Source organism: Anopheles gambiae, chromosome 2, assembly GCF_943734735.2.
Source record: "Anopheles gambiae chromosome 2, idAnoGambNW_F1_1, whole genome shotgun sequence".
NCBI lineage: Eukaryota > Metazoa > Arthropoda > Insecta > Diptera > Culicidae > Anopheles > Anopheles gambiae.
The window spans coordinates 114,713,678-114,734,698 of NC_064601.1; the positions used below are offsets into that span (position 1 = coordinate 114,713,678).

General features: G+C 45.7%; 1 protein-coding gene across 5 annotated transcripts in view; it reads right to left on the reverse strand.

Annotated features, from left to right (window-relative positions):
* Positions 1-21,021, reverse strand: part of LOC1269819 (homeodomain-interacting protein kinase 2) — a 64,404-nt gene that overhangs the window by 39,951 nt on the left and 3,432 nt on the right. For 3 of the 5 annotated variants that reach the window (XM_061640621.1, XM_061640620.1, XM_061640624.1), the window contains one exon: positions 6,583-6,693. The exons of the other annotated variants lie outside the window; for them this stretch is intronic. The gene's annotated coding sequence lies outside the window, so the exon portion shown is untranslated. The remainder of the gene's footprint in view (positions 1-6,582; positions 6,694-21,021) is intronic. 5 annotated transcript variants of the gene reach the window in all.

Genomic DNA, 21,021 nt, shown 5'->3' on the forward strand with positions numbered 1-21,021 from the left:
AATGGTATCAATTTGTACGCTTTCAATTCATTCCGCCCGTGGCTCGAGTGAAGTGGGTGGCACACTTTACTCCTACCCACACCCCGTTTTACCGCTTCCTCTCTTAGATGGGTGGAGAAGGCTTCAAAAAACGGGTGGATGGTGAGAGGGGGGGGGGGGCTAGATTTTTCGTACAAATCCGATATTCCAAATTGGATTTGCCAAATGCTATTATTTCACCTTTCCTTTCGTGTGCCAACGACCGGATGGGACTGCCGTCGCCGGCTAGAAAGTAGTCAGCAAAATGTCGAATTTCAAACCCATTTGCCATACACTGTAAGACATCAACACACACACATGCAAAAAAACCGCAAAAAATAACATCAGCAAAAAAAGCCATCATACATACGCGCTGCATGCTACAATGTTACAAAAAGTGACACATTTTTCCAAACGACCGTGAAGCAACTCACCCAACCCCCATTTCTATACGCGGAATGAAACATCAACATACACTAAAATACATACATGTACAGAAGCATGTTGATGGGACGCGCGCGGCAGACCACTCTTGCATTTCGCATGTCAATCAGGCGTGACGGAAAAATTATTCCACGCTTTTGCACAATTATTTGCTGAGCCCCCAAACACCACCACCAACACCGGGAGCGGGAAGATAAGGTGCTGGGACGTGTGGGACGGCACACAGTACACGCACACGCGTTCTAGAAGTTGAAATAATATTGACAACGTGCGTTCGACGGCAAAACAAACTGATGGAGTAATGCGTTTCGTTAGTGACAAACACCATCCTCCTCCCGGTACTGGCCAGTAGCCAGACATTTTCGAAATAAGACCCGTTTAAGCAACGCACAACAGCGTAATTTGATGCGAAATAGCAACGTATTACATTTGAGCAGTAAATTGTAGAATAACGAATCGTTCTATTCCTGAACGATTTCAATTATAAAGCGATATTAACGTCAACATGATGAATGTGTATTGTGGTCGTAAGCGTTGCAGCATGGTTTAACATCCCAATCGTCCTAAGATCAAATCTCAACTGAAGCTCCGCGAACAATTCCGTTCTCGTGGATCGATCAGCACATGATGCTCTCAAGTGCTGATAAATAAAATAAATTAATTCATGTGATAAATTAAATGAAATAATTTAAGTAATGAAATAAATACAAACCTCTGAAATACAGAACGAACTCTTTCGTATAAAACATTTACAACGGCCCATGAATGGGAGGACATCTTCCTCTCTGAATCTCTCGAATAAAACTAATCACAAAACCCAATGTCTGTCACTAATGCATTTCAATCCCTCACCAACATAGAAACAATCCTCTTCTTCGCTTTATCTCCCCTGCAGCTTTGTGAGCAAAAACGCAATCTCCCAAACACACCCATTACTTTTCCTGTCCAGACCAGGACAAAGAAACCTGCACCCCCAACACTCGATGATTTAGGCAGGCCGGGCAGCTAGCTCATCATCATCAAAACAGCAGAGGACGACGACTTAGCCCGGCAACCGTTTTCCTTAACAAGTTTGGCATCGCATCATGCCCCCGATTATATGGCGCGGGCGCGCGCACTCAACTATAAACCTCACAAGAAAACTAACAAAGAGACCCATTTCCCACTTTCCATTGAGAGGGTTCCTTCTCCATTCACACACCCGTATCGCTCGAAGACAGAAACCCTTTTTCCCGGAGGCTGGTGGCATGATAATGATTGGCGCGCTACTTTCCTCTCATCGCACAGGGGGGCAGCGCAGAGCAGTTGACGTCATTCGACAGCCGGAAAATTGCCATTGTCTCTCGCTCTCGCTATGTGTGTTTCACGACGGATTCCTAGCGACAAAAGAGCCGTGCACACAAAACGGTCACACAAAAAAACATCCCGCCATAAAGTGAATCAGTCTTATCTCTTTCCTTCCTGCAGTGAAAACATTCCAGCGGCTCACCAGAACCGTTGATAGTCATTGCCGGGAAAAACCCCTCGGCAGAGTACAAGAAAACTCCCGCCCCGAGTGCCCAACCAATTCGCCACTGTGGCCGGTTTTTCTTCCTTGCTTTCTTGGGCGCCGCCTGGTCGGAAATAGGAAATAGTTGCCGGTTTTTTGTTTCTTGTTTGGAGCAGGACGGGAGGAACCATCGGCAAGTTTTCCCGCTTTGATTTAACTGCTTTGGCGCGTTTTAGTTCACAAAGGAAAATTCGCCCAATTTGCTGGATGCGCGTCTGGATGGCGAGGGAAATGGGAACGAATTTTGCGCAAAACGCAACCAAACAAACACATCCGCCTGGACGGAGGGAAGACTTCCAGTTCTCTCGTGCTCGCACACTTTTTGGGCTTTCCCAGGGTGGACCTATTTTTCTATGGGTAGTTTTTTTTTCATTTCCATTCTGCTTGGTAAGGAGCCAGGGAAAACCCTTCGCGCGCTCACAGAATGAGTCACCGGTGTTCGTGGTTCGGGAGTGTGTGATTTGGCAGTCACAACCGGCCCTCTTCCCTTTATTCCTTATCCCTGCCATATATCCTGAACGGACGACTTTCCCACCCGTGCCGGCGCACGATTTGGGCAACGCTTCTTATTTCACATTCTCACGCAGTTTCGACTAACAAAGCCTATCCATTTTATTTTTGTTTTTTTGATTTGGCCTGCCAAGTCGATCCTAGAGCCCTTTTTCACTGGGATACCCCTCATGGCTTGTGGTTCTTTGTGCGATTTGTGAGTATGTGTGCCATTCCAAAGGGGCAAACACTTCTTTACTTTCACGGGCTTCTTCCCCCCGCATGTATAGTATAAAACTGGACAATGGGAGAATTTTGTACGGCACAGAGTTTCGTCTTTGTTGCAACACCAACCCCGTCTACATCGACGTTGAGGTTCTTGTTGCGGGAATGGGATGGGGAAGTACTTTACCTCATCAATTTTCCCACCAACTCATTACCAACTCACCACGCCCTTGTCAGACCACCGCTGGAGCCACAGCAATTTGTCGTACGTTCTGTGCGTTCTGATTACACCAACAAAAAAGGAAGCCACACACCATCATACCAAAGTGTCCATAGGAACCACATTTTCTCTATTGAAATTCATTGTTCTTTGTTGTGGCCCAAATTGTTACCAATTTTATGCTCCCGATTATGGCTTGATCACAGACGTTCGGTGTCCCTTCAGCAAGAAAATTGAATTTCTCAGTAATTAAACAACAACCTACAGCAGCGTGAGCCTCCTCCCAAAGGGCTGCAAAACACACACTATTTCCTTCCTGCGAAACGTTCCAGCATAGAAAAATGGCCGTTTTTTAAGAACCTCTTGAGAGAGAAGAAAAGCTATAATTACCAAGCAAAAGGTAACCATCAATACAATGGCAAAAAGAAGTGCTTATGCTTCTTCTCGAGTTCGAACCAACCATTCGGCGATCCCTGAACACAAGAAAATGTGTGCGATTCTGAAGCACTTCTTTCCCCCGGAACGTGCAGTGTTTTTGGTACACAATTCCATCTCTTCCCCCATCTCTTTATGAGGTAAAATATGAGCCAAATGGCGGTACACGGAAGGCTACAAATTCCTCTCAAATTATAATTACACGTGCACTCCATGGCTGTTGTGGGCTGGGCGAAACACTTGAAACACAGGCACAGCATGGAGGAAGGAAGCCTTTGCCAAACTCTCTCTCTCTCTCTCTCTCGCTGATCAAAGAACTTCTCTTCGAGGGGTTTCAAGTTTTGTGCAGAAGTGCTTCGCAGAACATTGCTCTTTGCAAACAGAAGTTGTGTAAAACAATAATCGATTAGCTCGTGCTGTAAGGGAGCCACTATTATATATAAAGCTCAATATTGATTTTAGAGATTTACCTTAAAAAAGATCACAATAGTTCAACAGAATAACATGATAAAAACCATGATCAAAAGAAGAGCAATTTATTTGTAATCGAAGCATCACGAACACGAACACAAAACGCACTGAAGCGTAGTACACACAGCAATTCCGGAGTGGAGAAGAATTTCTACAAACAATTCCGAACCGATCAGTCGCAATCGCAAAAACACCCAACACCAATCGACGATTTTTCGACGATCAACGGAGGGAGGGGTTGCTCTCTTCTGTTGGCCATCAAAGTTCCCCGTCACGCTATTTTGACGTTGGCCTTTTTTGGCCTTGAAAATGCGATTGTACCTCAAAAACGCGAGCACGATTACACTCAGCGCACAAACACACACACTATTCATCCCCCCAAAAAGAAGCACGCCCACCACACCAAACTCAACCCTCTGTGTGTTACACACTTACAACCGGGATACGCGGAGTATATATTGCGAAAAACGTAATCGTCACCACGCACTCGCGCACGTTTTACCTTTCAAATTCGGCTGGCAGTCAATCGAACAAAGACTCGCTTTAATTCCACACCCCAGAGTTAATACAACATCCATCATTGGCGAGAGTAACACTCGAGGGCAAGGATCAAATTGCCCCCCAACTAAAAACGCAGTTAAAATGCCGTCATCTACGGGAAAAACTCATCCATCTTCAGAGTGCGGTTGAAATTAACCCTAAGACAACACAACACAGCAAGCACAAAACACGACTAATTGATCTGGGCCCCAAAAAAAAGCTGTAATCTACACCGCCAACGCCGGGAATCGTAAACAGTTACGCAACCGTACTGTGGGCGGCAGGATAAAAACAACCAAATACGTTGAAGGTCGAGTAGAATAACTTTAATTTATAGACATGTGTACCATGGTTCTTAAACAATAGAAAATTCCACCCCACATCTCAAAAACGGGATTGTAAAAACATTTCAATCGAATTCTTTCTCAGCAAAAATCGAAACCAAGACAGCAATACCACAGCACACACATTCCTTTTAGCCAACGAACCACAAACAAACGGAAAGTTAGTAAATATAAATGCTGTTTTTTTTTGCTTGCCTGCTTCTTGTTCCCACCCTTCGCTTTGCTCGCGCTTTGGTAGTGTTTTCATTTTAACGACCTTGACTAGTCCTAATCATCGGGTTTGACTCTAATGCGACGCACATACCACGCCTAAAACACGTTTCACACACACCGGCATGACAGACGATACCCTTGCTTCATTTTATTTTATTTTTTCTCCCTTCTCTTGCTTGTTTGCCCCATGCAGTTCACACCGGTTAGCTATCAAGCAGCCCCCGAGGGAAAAAGAGGTCTGGAAGGAAGAGTTGTTGTATTTGCTTTTCCCAACGTTCTGCCAGCGGTAAAAACGTTCTTTTTACCACCCCGTGTCCATGCGTTTTAGTATTAAGACCTTAAACGACACACATACACAGCGAGAGCGGGAGAGTGAAGTTCTCTAACTATTCAACATGCCACGCCGATTTCGATGGGAAGGTAAGCCGGTAAATACAAAATAACCAACAACATCACAACGGCCCGAATGGACGGCCATTGCTTCAAATCAAACTGTCAACCATAAATGGCCACATCGCGCGCGCTTTACCATAGCCACTCTCCCCCCGCCGTTTTGAAACCGTTTTGGACGGCAGAGCAACAAGATTAGGGTAATTGCCGGGCTGGACCAATCGGCCTACGCGCGTGTGACGCAAAGAGAGTCGCCGCGCAGCCAGGGACTGACTGGCTGGCAAACGATGACAACTCTGGCCGCTGGGATGATGAGGTGCAAGATTGCAGCAAACTCTCCCCCCCCGACCACCCCACCTCCGCCATGGGTCGTCCGTAGCCATCTGCCTCGAGGGTATATGACACCGAAATGCTTACTTCACCAAGACGTTTCAAGGCGAGCGCCATGTTCGATGTCATCAAAACGTTTTGTACGTGCGTTTTTTTTTAGTTCTCGTCATTGTTCATTGGCATATTTATTTGTGAGTTGTTTGTTTTTTTTTCCTCCTCCCTCTGCCTTCTGTGGCAAGCAGATAAGTAGTGCTCGGGGAATGAGAAACCATCGAACACGATGACGCGATGATAGATGGGCGCAAGCCACGAGCAGAGACCGGTGCACCTTCAACTGAAACCCACATAGGGGCGATATTGAACCGGCTCTGGGCTCTCTTTTTTTGGTTCCCATAATCTAACCCTTCCACGGTTTCATCTTACCGTCGTGGTCGTCGTCGTCGTCTGTCTCTGGGAGGTTGTTCTCGTGCTAGTCGTGCTATCACCTTGAACGGGGATCGAAGGAATAACATCCCCGCCGTAAGCAATAACATCCCCAACACCAAAAAAACTCGGCCGTCCTCTGCCATGGCTTCCCCCCGTCGCCCGACCGACCAGGTTGCATGACACAGAACTGTCAACACGAGTTCAAGGATGCTGATTTGGAGCGTCAAACCTCGCCAAACAATCGTGACGATCGTGACCCGACCAGCAGAACTAACTATATTTTTCTTTTTGTTCCAAATGTTCCAAAGAAACTTTAAATCTAAACGCAACAAAATGGAAGGCACCACAAACAAAAAAGCTCATACAAAACGTAATTATGCTCACGCATGTGTGCTTTGCAGAAGAACGTACAGAACGGAAGGAAAAAAAACAAGATGGAAGAAAGGTAGAAGGAGCAAAAAGGAAAATGTGCTTTTCTTTTCGCTTACCTGACAATACCTCCAAAATTGTGGCGGTTTTTGTTGGATACAAGCCAAGTGGAAAGAAATGCTACCCTATCGCGCGCGCGTACGTCCGCTTACTGGACCATCAATGCTTACCTGTAACGAGAGAGCAACGAATAATGATTAGATAATTATTTTTTTACGATTAGAAAACATAACATATGCTGCGAATTAGTGTGCGTGGAGCTTTATTGTATTTATGCACGCTTTAGCAAAAACAAATACTCAAACCCCACCCCGCTCGAAGTGACATTGTTGTGCGAAGGGGTTTTCCTTTTCGAGTTCAGGTGTGTGTGTTTGTGTGGGTATATTTCGCATAACAAAGTCGGAAAACATGAAACTGTCATTTAGCGTGCACCCGCACACATGTCACTGTCGCGCATAAAAAAGCTGTTTTTAACTTTATATTGAGATGGGAAACACCACGGAGCTGAAAAACACACAGCAGGGCCACCCCCCTCCCCCTTGTTAAAATGAGAAAAACACGGCCAAATCTCACTGTTTGCGAGTAGGTGGATGAGGGTTTTTTCCACCCTGCTTGTGGCCGCCACGATCGCCCCCGATGATTGATAGGTTATTTACGGCGTCACAAACATTCGCCCGAAACCACATCTCGCTAGAGCTCGGCAGTGGGATGGCCCAGACCTTACCTCTGCGAAAAAATAATCTCATCAATGTTACAACAATTTTCAACGCAATAATTTCACGCCCGCCATGCAAAGACGTGGGTAGAGAGAAAGTTGGTGGAAAAAATCGGATCCACTTCTAGTACAAGAAACATCAAATTTTCCATCATTTGCGTCGCGTACAAACACAGACACTTCGAGAATCCATCCTATCAATACACACATATCGAACAGTAGCTCTGGGCAGTGTAAGATCTAATTAGTACATTCCCCGAGTGGAAAAATCCCAAACACAACAACATCCTCCTCAACAGCGGGAACGAGGGAATTGGTTGTCGAGGCAGAGCGCGAGAGTGAGAGAGAGAGAGGTGTTCGTTGAACAAACAAGCTGCCGAAGGCATCTCGAAAGGTCATTACTAAACGTCGCGTCCCACACGCACAAATTTGTCGTCCACTTGTGTTGCCGAGACAACGGGAGACTCTCCGCTCGCAGCATCTAATGGATGGCTTCCCCCTCGCAATCTAATGGAACTCTCCCCCCATTGCGCTCGTCCAATTCCCAGAGCCATCTTCATCCTCCAAAACAGTACACAGAAGACGCAATGCTCTCATTTACTTAGCTGCTCTGCATTTGTTTCGTCCTGACGACAATACCATTAGCAGCCCAGCAACTATATCCATCAGGTTACGGTATCCACACGCACACAGCACCCCGACAACAAATGGACACAAAAATTTGGACCCAAGTAAGTGTCTCCCTAACACTCAGTCTTCTCACACGCTGTTGCCTACCGGCAGATGGTGATAATAGCGAATAAGCACAGCTTCTTTCTTTGCTGCCTTTGTTCCAGTTTCGAGATGCCGCCCCAGTATAACCTTTCCCCGATCGTGCGGGAGTGAAAGGAATCGAGGCCAAGCCGGGAAGACCTGAGAAGAGTCTTCCCGGGTATACGCGCCGATAATCCATCACCCCGAGGGCGCCGCCACGCAGTTGTTTGGAGGCCATCGAAAATGGAACACACTTTGCCGCTCGCTGCGAGGCCAAAGCAGCAGCATCGTTAAATGATGCACGCCAATCATTTGGCACACTTAGGCCCTCGCACTCACTTGCCCTTACATATCAACCTTTGGATAAATGCGTTATTGTGTACACAACAACAAAAACTGTAACCATTCAGAGAGATATTGGGGGCTCCAATATTTCCATCAAACTCCAACAAGTCAGCGGGAAGTCCCAAGACTTTCACTTTGCGCGTGTGATTGAGAGGGTGTCTGCATGGTGTTGAAAGACTAGCGTAGTGCTCTTCGCTGTCAACTCGCAAGATTGTTCACCCAGGAAGTTGATGGCCGACGCTCCTGCTGCTGCTGCTCTATTTGTCCAAGGTTGCCTCAGCGAAACAACACATTGACAGCCTATCATAGTCGCCTGAGTGCTCCGCTCTGTCAGAGACATATGCGCACCCACCCTCGCCGCCAAGGATATGCACCAGAATGAAGTGGGGTTTTGGATGGGCTATTAGAGCAAGGACAACAAGTCTGGAGGTCTCTGAGGCCTTTTTCGGAACCTAAGTTCCGAAAGCTACCAAGAAGACATCCGAGCATTGTATGAAACAATCAACCTGCTTTCCTCGTCGGAGACGTTTCTTTGTGATTCTTTTGCTCGGAATTATGACGAATGTACTTCGAAATCGCAAAATGAACTCTTTTTATTGCGCTGTTTTACATCCTTTTTGTAAAGGCAACATCCTGGTGCCACACAATGTCCTACCACACGAGTAACAACCATGGCTCAAAACAAAAGATCAAACTGGAATTCAATATCCCATTTGTCTTCCGTTTTCCGCTCACTTCCTGCAAGAGACAGAGTAGTAGGAAGAAGAGAGTTTATCAGAAGCACCCAGAGGAATCTTCATCTCCTAAAAAAATGGAAATAATTCTCTACGTCTTCTTGGCAACTGGAAGGCACCACATCAACACACACCTTCTGTCCCTCGTCGCTGTGGTAAGGAAATGAAATATTGATTTTAAAGTAAAGACTTTGCCCGCCCTGCTGTATCGATGGACGCGAACGTACCCGAGGCTCATTTGAATTGCAATTTCGAAACTTTTCGGTCACGGTTTCAACTGTTCTCGAGGACAACTTCGACTCCCCGAACTTGGGAATAATTCGTTAAGAATGTCTCAATAAATGGTAGGTAGCGGCGTTAAAACATTGAAACATTCTCGAAACATGTTGGAAAACATTCGAAACAAGAATATGATCTAACCGCGCTGCAATATTCGTCTTTAGATGTAGAAACTTCCAAGAAGCTATTGAATCCTTGTCGTCGTCTGTCTTATGTAACGTGAAGCAATCTTTCCAGCATTTTCGAGAAGCCCCTTCAAATGATTCTCGGTAAGCAATCCAATCTTAGAAGCACAAAAACGTCCAAAGTTCAAAGTTTTGAAGCCCTTCAATGGTTTCCCTGACCGAAACTGTTGCTGCTAGGTGACCAAAACTCACGCAACTCAGTTTCCTTGATAACGGACCTTTTAAAAAAGCACCTGGATTCATATGCTAAGCAACGGTGTTACGCCACAAAATGGTACCGCGCGAGATGACCTCCACCCGAAACCCGAACTTTACTCATTTTAACTGTTGATAACAATTCCAGCAAATTCCAGTCTCTGAACCACAAAGAAGATGCAATGTTTTTTTGTTAACCAAACCACAGCGAACAGAAGTACTTTACCTTTTTAGGAGACGTCAGATTCGAAAAGGGTATGAATTATTCAGCCGACAGACTTCTGTGTACTGCCTGCACGGAACCCATTCGTCGGCGGCGCACCTTTTGCAAGCTTCGCACATTCATTTGCATCGCATTCGAATATAAATCATCTTTGGCACCGGATGCACTTTGTTCAAATTATCAACGAATATCTAACCGCGACTGCTCGGGCGGGTCTCCTCCTCTTCTCCCTTTACAAGATTAACTTCTCGCTCCTTCTGTGTTTGATGTTGATGGTTGAAGGGATGATTGTGTCACTTAATTCAAATGCAACCAGCCGTGGCGGTACATGTTGTTGTGCACATGGTAGCAGACACATTGTAACAATTTCCACAGCAAACGTCTTTATAAAACAAAGCGCAAACAAACTTGACGATCGATTCACCCTTCAATTCAAGCTGAAGTAGTAGAAATGACGTTTCATCTCCCGAACCACTTCCTTTTAAGCGATTCTCGCGACCATTAGCACATGTTGCACAACCGCGACCACAGTTCCTCATTAACGCGAGCGCCCGTTCGTCCATTAGCGTTTATCGTTCGATTAGTTCTTCCAGTTTAACATACCCGATTGCAGTGGGGAGAACCACCACCCCAAAACCGGAAGCTTTCAGAGCGCCGAACCCTTTCCCTTTTGCCGGCAAAACGTGTACTTGCAATATCTGCAAATAATGCATTTCCTTCTATAGAGACCAACTTTGTCCATCGTCTGTAACGATTTTTCATTTTTCAAACTGCCTCTGCTACTGCTACGCTACATAATAAAGCGAACCCCAACCCCAATAGCAACCCCCGGGGGAGTCAGCTCTCTTGCGTTGACGTTGATGACTGGCCCGACAGAATAAAGTTCGAGACCTCTCCTGCAGCTGGGGGTGGGATGTGGTGTGCACCAAACGTCGACAGTAGCAAAAAAAATACTGTACGTCAGAACCAACGGATTTTCCCTTCAATGCAATCCGTCACATGTAGCCGCACATGATGCGGATGCAACACACACACTCACCGAACAGGGCAGACGGTGGCCGCAGCAAACAGGCTTTCACCACCTCTCCCCGCGTGTCATTTGTTTTCTCCGCTTTGCCTTCCGTTCTGTTTCGCCGTCATACACCTTCATTCCAACACACCAAACGAAACGAGAGGTTACATGGGGAGAGCAACCAAAACCGGGTTACCCGTCAGCCGTTACTACGCCATCCCTGGGCTGGGGTGACGGATTTTGCAAAACACAACTCACCGACCGGAGACGTGGAGGCATGAAAAAGCCGACTGCTAAAAATGCATCATTGCGCTCGATGCAACGAGTCTGTGTGTGTGTGTGTGTGCTTGGAGATTTTTCCCTTCCGGGTGGTCCACGTGAGTGCATTCTATCTCTCTCACACACACACACGTTCCATCACTTCACCTTTTTGTCGACGCAAAAGCACACACCGACACGCTTTTCTTGGAGGGAATAAAATTAGATGCAAACCTATTTACGAAGACGCCGACAAAAGCGCAGTGTGGTGTGTGTGTGTGGGTGTGTAAAGGTGCAGCGCTCACGTTGTTCTCATAAACTGGTTGACCTATCCGAAATTAGAATCCATCCCGAAAATGTGAATCAGACGGTGGACATTAAAAGGATTTATGTTGCAGTAAACATTCGTTTTACTTTGTGCTGTTGGAAAAGCTAACAGTTTGAGATGAAAAATGATGCAAATCAGGAAAAAGGAAACGCGACTTTGTCCATCGTAACGGATGCTTTAACACAGCTCTATCGCAGTAAATGTGCAAGAGATGCATAAAAAGTAAAAAAAGGGCCTCAGCAATGTACTGAAGAAGATCTTACTTTAGCTTTGCCCACTCTTGAGCCTTACAGGGTTTTCCATGGGTACTCATAGTTGTGGGACACTTCCTAGACTTTTTCCCATTGGAGCTGAACTTCATGCGTTGGAAATTGAACTCAATGGCACCCTTTTTTGAACAGGCTCGTTGAAAATTCCTATTAGATTTGTCTAACAAGGGTGCTAGAGAGACCAATTCCAATTACAATAAATTCATTTCATGTACGAAAGAGTTACTAAAGTTTCCCACAGCTATGATAACTCCTGGAAAACCCTGTATAACCACCCTCTATCAATTTTTCATTTTCTCTTGGCAACGAATAAAACTAAGAAAGATACAAAATATGATGTGACGTTTTTCCTTGCTTTGGTCGCCAATTCCAAAGCAAAAGCAAACAGCAAAACGGAAAAGCTGGAAATGGAAGTTCAAGGCTGCCTCCTCCGTACCCTCCAGCTGGGCAGTAGGTGGAATGAGCCTCTATCTCCACGGCGGTAGGCAAAAACCTTCCTTCCCATTGGGTTAATGGTAAGTAAACAGTTTTCATCCTGCACTCAAGGGGGAAGGAGCATCCCCACACACACACAAACAGTAATAGATCTCCACTGCCGAGCAGAGACACACGTGGTGGTGGTGATGGCGGACTGTTGGTTCTGCTTTTTGTTCCATTTGCTTACAAAATCTGACAAATCCTTGCAAAAGTACAGTACGGAAGAGGAAAACGTGATTTAATGGTGGGGAGGGGGAGTTGGTGGTGGAAAATTTTAAAAATAAATCCCACACTCCGGGACAGCACAACAGCGCACAAATGGAGGTCGAGTAATGTTCCATTGCAACGTGGGTTTTCGGGGCATAATCAGCTTCCCCGTGTGCTTAACAGTGCCAACGACACACAAAGACACATACACATCCCGTTACAGGTTGTGGCATTGGAATATGTGTGACAGTGCCGACGTAATGCGAGATGAAATTTACTAAATGTTTCGAGTGGGCCCAGCAGTAATTACAGACTCGGTCGCCGACAACCCGGACTCGGGGCTGTCATCAAAGGCCCACCACAACAGCGATCGAGCGATACAGTGTGTCGAGCTCTGGGACCGATGGAAGTACGTACACACGCACTGTCGAAAATTAGATGCGCAAGAGAATGCAATTAGAAGGACGTTACCCACCGTTACTCCCCCCACCAGCCAATGGATCCAGCCATTCCGCACGTCACGCATAACCAACAGCGGGGGGGACGACATCACATCAACGGCACACACACTTACACTATTAACCTAAATTGTCAGCCCAGTGCCAGTGTGTGCGAGACGACCCACAACCCCAACACGGCTCCTCCTGACGACTTCCCGAGCGCATATTAGCGCATCAGTGACACCCCGGGAGCAGCCCAAGAATGGAAGCTATTTTAATTGGAGAAGAGCTATAAAAATAACCATAACAACCGAAACAAGAGACCCCTATAAGGTTTGGGTTTCAAAAATAGAACACAGAACCAATGGCAGCAATGAGCAATCGGTGAAGTCATCACTTTAGTTCGCTACCATTCCAATATTGCACTTCCAAAATTACTTCACACAAACTGTTCACTTCAAAAAGTTTTGCCCAGCGCAGAAACGGAGCGCCGCCACAATGCCACTCTGAAGTACTCTCACAAACTCAGCAACCAAATCGGCACAAAATGCATTCCGACACAACAAAAACTGCTCCGAAAACACACAGAAATAGATGCGCCGCCTTTCCTTCCAACACTGACAGCTGTCAGATTTAACCCAAATTCTGCTCAGCCCGTTCGTCCAAAATAAGTACCGCGCCCGAGAGAGAGCTAACGGGGTAAAACAAACAACAGCAAAAACGTCTGCTGTGTGAAGTTATTATGCTGGTGGTACGAAGAATATTACGTTTGGGGTACCGAACTTCAGAAACCTCATCAGGCAGCATATTAGGCTCGAACCATTTGCAACACAATCGATTGAGACAGAGGGAGCGAGCGTTGTTTTGCAAATGAGTTCCAAGAATTTTGAAGTGGAAATCTATTAGGAAGCATGTTTGCATCTATTGGGTAAATGGAGACAAACACATTTCCAAATATTGCCCTACACTTTGATGGAAGGCCCTACATTTGACGATTCTTTTCCAAAACCCATCAAATTTAACACACCTTTTCATAAGTTTTCAATTAAAAGTTTCACCCGATGTCTTGCCCCCAAAGATCCAAACATCCCTTGTTCGAGATATTCAACACGTTACGCCTACGAGTCGGAAAATAAAGGTCCCAACCTTACAGAAACTATCAAAGCGAGCCCATTTTCGTTCGATACACAAGCCAGTAAACGCTTCACAGCTACCCTTCTCCGCCTCTGAACCAATGAACCGTAACATCCTCCAGCAAACTAGGCAAGAAGAAGCCCCAATTACCACTCGCACAGATCAGAGAATGAAAAAAACATGCTAGGACAGCAACAAAAAAAACCCATTCACACCCCATAGCGCAACTTCTTGCCTCGCTTTGGAAGACATTCAGGTTGTGGTTGGTGGTGGAGAGGGGGCTTCGAAAACTAACGCACGGAACAAAACAACAACAACAAAGAAAGCAGGCCATAAAAGAAGGCGCCATGATTATTTCCGACGATGCCCCAAAGCCCACGGCCAAACGCTCCCGGAGCCATGCCAGGCCAGGCCAGGCCACCTTTCTTTCGCTTGCTCTATTTTCTTGGGTCTGTTTTTTAAGCACTCGTCTTTCTTTGTTTCCAACACCAAAGTTCCTATTCATATGGAAACTCATTTTCATACTACTACTACTACTAGCAGCACCCCAACAACCACTCTGCACATATTCAGACGCGGAGGAACGCGATCGCGGAAATAAAAACAATCGCAAATCGTTGCGCCGTTAAAAGTGGGCCTGCAGCTCCCAACACCTCTCCCCCCTTCGTGACCTGACCGATTTTGACACGACGTGCAACAGATGAATGGTGAGGGGATATTGTGGAGGTGTGTGCCCCCACTGTAACAAAGCACCGCGTACAATATATCACTCCCAACGCGTACTCCCAAACAAGGTAGCCGACCTGTAGGTGCATAACACATGCAGGAGATGAGAATCGAAGATCTCACTCGGTCTTCCACAACCCCTTGAGGTGTTGTTGGTGGACTGGAGGAGCAATGGGTATTAATGGCCTTTGCTCCACCGGATGTTGACTGTTTGTGTCGGCCTCATATCCCGTCGGAAGCCTCCGGAAAACAGGAAGAATCACTTCACTCTAGCAGCGCTGCTACCGGGATTCGACCTCTCTATGACCTGGAATATCTCTAGACGTATTGATGGAACCGTACAAGTGCAAGACCACCGGCAAGACATTTTTGAAATTCAACAAAACTCCGGACTAGCAATATTTCCTTCATCCCAAAACTCCACCACTCAATCTCAACCATTGGGAACAGTTCTAAAGTTGAAGACATCAAGTGCGCCTACTGCTATACAAAATTTCTTCCACGGGCTAACAAGGTCTTCTTTCCTGCCAACTGGGAAAAAGTTCGTTGCCAAGCGTAAAGGTTCCTCTCTAAACGATCGTGAAACACTTGAAATTTATACAGCGATCTGTATAGAGCTGTACATCTCACGTAGGCACAGTAGTATGAGAATGCCCAATGAAGCCCAACACCGCCCGGGCACAAAAGGTACACCCCACCAACACACACAATATAGCCGTGAAGTTATTCAACTCTCTCTACGGCCATCCCACACACGCCCGGGCACAGCGAAGAAACAATGTAAAAAGATCAACAGAACTTCTGCCTGCGCCGCTAGCAATAACATCGCCAGCCGCCAACATTTCGCCGGAAGGAAAGAAGCCCTGAAAGTCATATACAAGAACGTAATAAGGCACCACCAGAGCACACCTTCATACACGCCGAGCAGAGAGAGAGAGAGAGATAGAGAGAGCTAAGCAACAACAGCACACACAAACCGAGGGAAAAAAATCACACCTGCGAGACCACGCAACAGAATTCTGCTTTTATGGAGGTTTTCTCCGCTTCTACACCTCAGCAGCACCTCTTTCGATACACCTCAGTAGAGTGTTGGTGTTGAGCGGGGAACACTCTCGACAGGAAGTAGCGCATGGGCTCCCGGGGAAGAACGCGAGCCGAGAAGTCTGCCGTCCTCTCCGATCCGTGGCGTTACGAAACGTACTAAAGTTACACGGGAAAACCAAATTATCTTATGCTGCTGCTGCTGCTGCTGCTGCTGCTACTACTGCTTCTTACAGCCACCTTCTCCTCTTCTCTAGCGTGAGCTACGAAGAAATCACGCCTCAGAAGACTTCCCTCTTCCAATGGCTCGCCGCAAACTCTCCACCCTTCGCCGACCACTGTAAGGCTATGTGTTCCGATGCGGTTGATTACTGCGCCTCTAAAGAATCTCCAAGGAAGTGGGCTCTCCAAGGAAATCTACAGCGGAAAAAAATGCCTATGCTAATGGTTGGCAAATTTTAAGCAGCTGTTCTTTGATGGTGGGAAATGAGAAAATTTCACCCACTCCATGTACCGAGGGAACGCGCTCTCTTCGGCCGCATCAATAAATGAAGTAAATCAAACGCAAATGATGCGTTGATTCGTACATAGAGCCGCTGGGGAATTATTCAGTGGGCGATGGTTCATTCAAGTAGCACATTAAGCTCTTGGATGTTCAAGCAGCCACATGGTTTATTGGATACACGCGCTGGCTCCTACCATTGATGGACGAAGTTCAATTCCCAGATCCAAGGAGGAGACACCATCCAGATGCGGCTTAGTTATCATCAAGTCCAGAAGGGCCTACATAAAGTCCAATAAAAAACCTAAAAACATGATACTCCAAACGATCATAAAATGACAAGTATTTAATCTCATGCTTATCAAACTTTGTTTAATCAAATATATTACGACCCCAGCGTCTGTTCCAATTTCAATAGGACCTAATCTTTCTCTCTCTCCCTTTACTCTCAATATCAAATCTAATCTTCGGTCAGCTTCCAGTCAATTCATTAGTCTCCACACCACCACCCAGGAAGACCTCCAGAGAGAGGACTTCAGTGAATGTGTGTTTGGGTTTCTAATAATGCTATACATGTTTTTTTCGGACACACAACATTTCGAACGTTTCAATCTAGATCTCGGGAGTTCCCAAAGAACAACCGTTGGTTTTTTGTTTGTGAAAGCGCATACTACAGCCTCTCTTCGTTCGTTGGGACTTTCTCTGTGGAATCGCTTCATCTCAGAATAAATAACCTTATCACGCTCGTCCGATCGAAACACCCAAAAAAAAGACGATTTGATGAACGGAGTAAATAAAAACTCTGAAACGGAAATTCAGACCAACCAACAAAAATCTCATCGCACACACACACACACACACACACTCTCTATATAATAAGGTTTCTTTTCCAGAATCTCAGGGTTTCAAATATTTCAAGCATTTTTTTAAGTTTCCAGTTCAATTCTTCTGCGCCCTTTATAACTCCAACACTGCAATAAACCTTTAATATAATGTGATCTTCATAAAATACAAATATTATAGCACACATTCAAGACACCTACGTCAAAAGCGCCCCCTACAAACACACCTCTTTACTTCAACAACCACGCAAAACCAACCAATTACAAACAAAACAGGTTTTTACTGTGCGCTGCCAGTGCATTCGCAATAAAGTATTATCTTCCACCATCATCTCCTTACTTCGATCAACACCATAACTGAACCGACGCTGAGAGGAGGAGCATGAGTACCAAACCGTGTCTCGGGCAGCAATAAAAAGATTAACTTCTTCCACACAAACACAGCCGCAGACCAAAACGGAGCGGAGGCTCCATCATTACACCTCAAAAGCCGTCCGGTGTACACTACACACCTTTACCTGGGGAATGGTAGTACCTTCCTATGCCCTTCGCAATGGTTCGCCGTCTTCTTATCTTCTGCGCTATTGTGTTCCGTGCCTGCCTGGCTCACCGGACTGGCTTCCCCCTCCCTCAAGATTACATTGTATGACGCGAGGCGAATTTATATAAAAATATATATTGATCCATCTCGAGCGCACCATTCCCCCCGCGATCACGTTTCAATCAACGGTTGAAGAAGTCAAACAAACAAATTCAAGTGCTCCCTAAGGGAGGGTATGTCTTCTTCCAATTATATTAAGAACCCTTTGCAAGGGATTAATTGAAAATAGTTTCTACTTGTGAATTCGAAAGAAGAAAAAAAACACATTTCAATTCACACCCGGTTTAATTTGACCACGGTCCAAAAGTCAATCAATCTTTCGGTCTGATCACCTACTCGCCCGTGTGCTCGTGATCTTCCTTCGAGACAGGGCCCCGAGGCCGGGTTTAGAGTCGAGAAGCCGATTACGTGTTGTTTTCGTGCTGCACGGAAAGCGAATCCCCGCACCGAAACGCGCAAGCTATTTTCGTCATTTGGCTCTACTGAGAAGCTTCGTGCAAGTATAAACATTAAACAGCAACCCATCGCAACAACAGCAACAACGAAAACAAAATGAGAAAAGTGATTTAATAGGAACACTACTTTGTCACGAGAAGAGTTGAAAGAAGATAAAACAGTAAATATATAAAATATTAAAAAATGATTTTTGAACAAAAGTTAACATAAAACTCCTTCATAGAACGAACTAATGATAGAACAAAAACATTAATTCGTGCCACTGAAACAAAGCATCACCTCTAACACAACCTTGACAGATTGTTACTTGTTATTCGTCCTCCCACCCCCGGGGATAGAACATCTTCTTCGTCATCGGAAAAGCCCAGCCAAACTAACTGCGCACCAACACTAATACGACACAGAAAAGCCGGCAATCGAGGAAAAAGACAAATTTGCTGTGTGAGTGTGTGTGAGCACATTGGCTAAAGGAAAATTCATTCAAGACCACGTCCGTTAGAAGAGAGCCTCCCCGCGAACATGAGAAGGAAAAAGCATGTCCAACTCATCGCCATCACACACACACACACACAGCCGTGCACGCGCACGGGGTGGATTTTCTCATCGAAATTTCCCATCGGAAAACCGCCTCCCACACACACACACACACAAATAATGCCATTGGCCTGGGCTGGGAAAATCCAAAACATTCTTTTTCCTCCCATCCACCCACCCTTCTTCTTTGTGCCAACACAATACAAACACACATACGAAGCACATCGATACTGCCGAGAGCCGGTATATGCGCGCGTTTCGTCCTGGGCGCGCAATAGAAAGGAAAATCATATCAAAGGTCAACAGCATTTTCCCGGCCACACACACATACACACACATACGTACAGCAGGAATGCGTTAGATGATAACGCTCTTGCGCTCTCCTCTCTCTCTCGAACGCCTGCGCTCACATTGAAAGGATGCGTGGATCTTTGGTTGAAAGTGAGAGGATGTGAAAACAGGACAGGGTCCTGGATGATTGCACTTCCTCGCCAATAATGCGTCACACCAAACGGGGAAGGGAAAGTAAAAATAAACCGACCGATTCAAAATGGAGCTCCGGTTGGAGTCGGAGAGGCTACGAGCCTGGGGCCATCATCATAGCCTTGGGGCTGCATAATAATCCTTGTAAAATCCGGAGAAAGAGAGTTTTGGCGTTTCTCTGGACAAGCAGCAGAAAGAAAAACATTCTATGGCTGTGTTGGTGAAGACAAAGGCAAAGAAAAACAACACACGTCATAGCGAACGAGAAGAACAAAAAGGATTACGAACAGAACGACGGCGCGAGAGATGAATCGTGATTTGCTCAATGGCTCGCTATGGGCGTGTGTGTGTGTGATTTTAGGGGGCTCCCGAATGGAAGAGCATGAATGAATTTGTCTCAGAATGAAGCAAACAAATGGCCTTCCTAGATAAAAGTGTCGCAAACCAAACTTTTCATTCTTAGCTGGGGCTCGATTTCGATGGAAAATTGTTTCTCTACGAGATAGAATTATAGATAGTTGGCGATTTAAAATAGATATTTATTTTTTTAAATGTATCTTAAACAACAATATGGGAATATATTTTACAACATATTTTTTCCAACAATATCTGATCAGAACGTCATCTTGACATCAAATGATCAGTTGTTTTTTTCGTATGCTTTCCCCAGAGCAGCTATCGTTTGTAGAATGTTTGATATAATTTCATAAATGCGTAGCATAACATACACCACATTCTTTGTCGATATTTTTTCAACACTAACATTAAGCCCTTTTTAATAACAACATCGGAATTGCTGCTGCATTTCAAAACAAAACGATAAAAAGATTTAATAAAGACATAAATGTGTCCGAACAGCTCAAAGTCACTAAATCCTCCGAACAGTCTCCACTTGCCCACACACACACACGCACCAATGCGTCGCGAGAGATCAAAAATAAACCACCCCCAACCTCAAACGCCACGGCAACCAGGAATGTAAAAACCAGGCAAACACACTCAACCAACAGCCGGGGAGCATGCAAATTGCCAGAGAGGAAAAGGAAGAAGAAGAAAAAACCCCAACGTCGATTATAATCCCACACCCCTTCCAAACCACCCCCAACCATTCCCACAAGCAAGAAGTAGGAAGAAAAACACCCCCAAAATCGCATTACCCAACCGCAGAAACGCTCTACGTGACGGTCTGTAGCTGTGTGCGTGTAACTCCACAAATACCAATACACATCACACACACACACTCACACACAGGTTGTACAATTTTCGTTCTAGCAGGTTTTCCCAAAAGGTGTAAGCTGCGAACGTTTCAAAGATCGATCGAGACGGCACTGACGAGGGTGATCGTGTGTCTGTCTGTGCTAGTGTGTGTTTCTCTGCTTGTATGCAACAGGCTTACTTCCACCTGCACCAGCGAGCTCATTCTTTTGTTCCAATTTACAATCACAATCACCGACCTACGCCTGCCTCCCTTCTACTACAACTCGAGAACAACGGGTCACATGAACCACCCTCAACCCTCAGAAAGTGTAAAAAACAACGATCAACCAGAACGGGGGCTGTGTTGAACTGTTTCATATGGTTTGTGGACCCCCGGATGTGTGTGCGTGTGTTTATCGTGGTCTGGTGCAGAGGAGCTACCACCACAGCGGATCCTCTGTGTGTTATTTGTTCGTCTTTTTCACCAAAAAGCCGCCCATGGAAAGGGAAGCGAAGATAATGAAACTATCCGCTGGTCATTCCGCGGTCATTTGCAACCCTT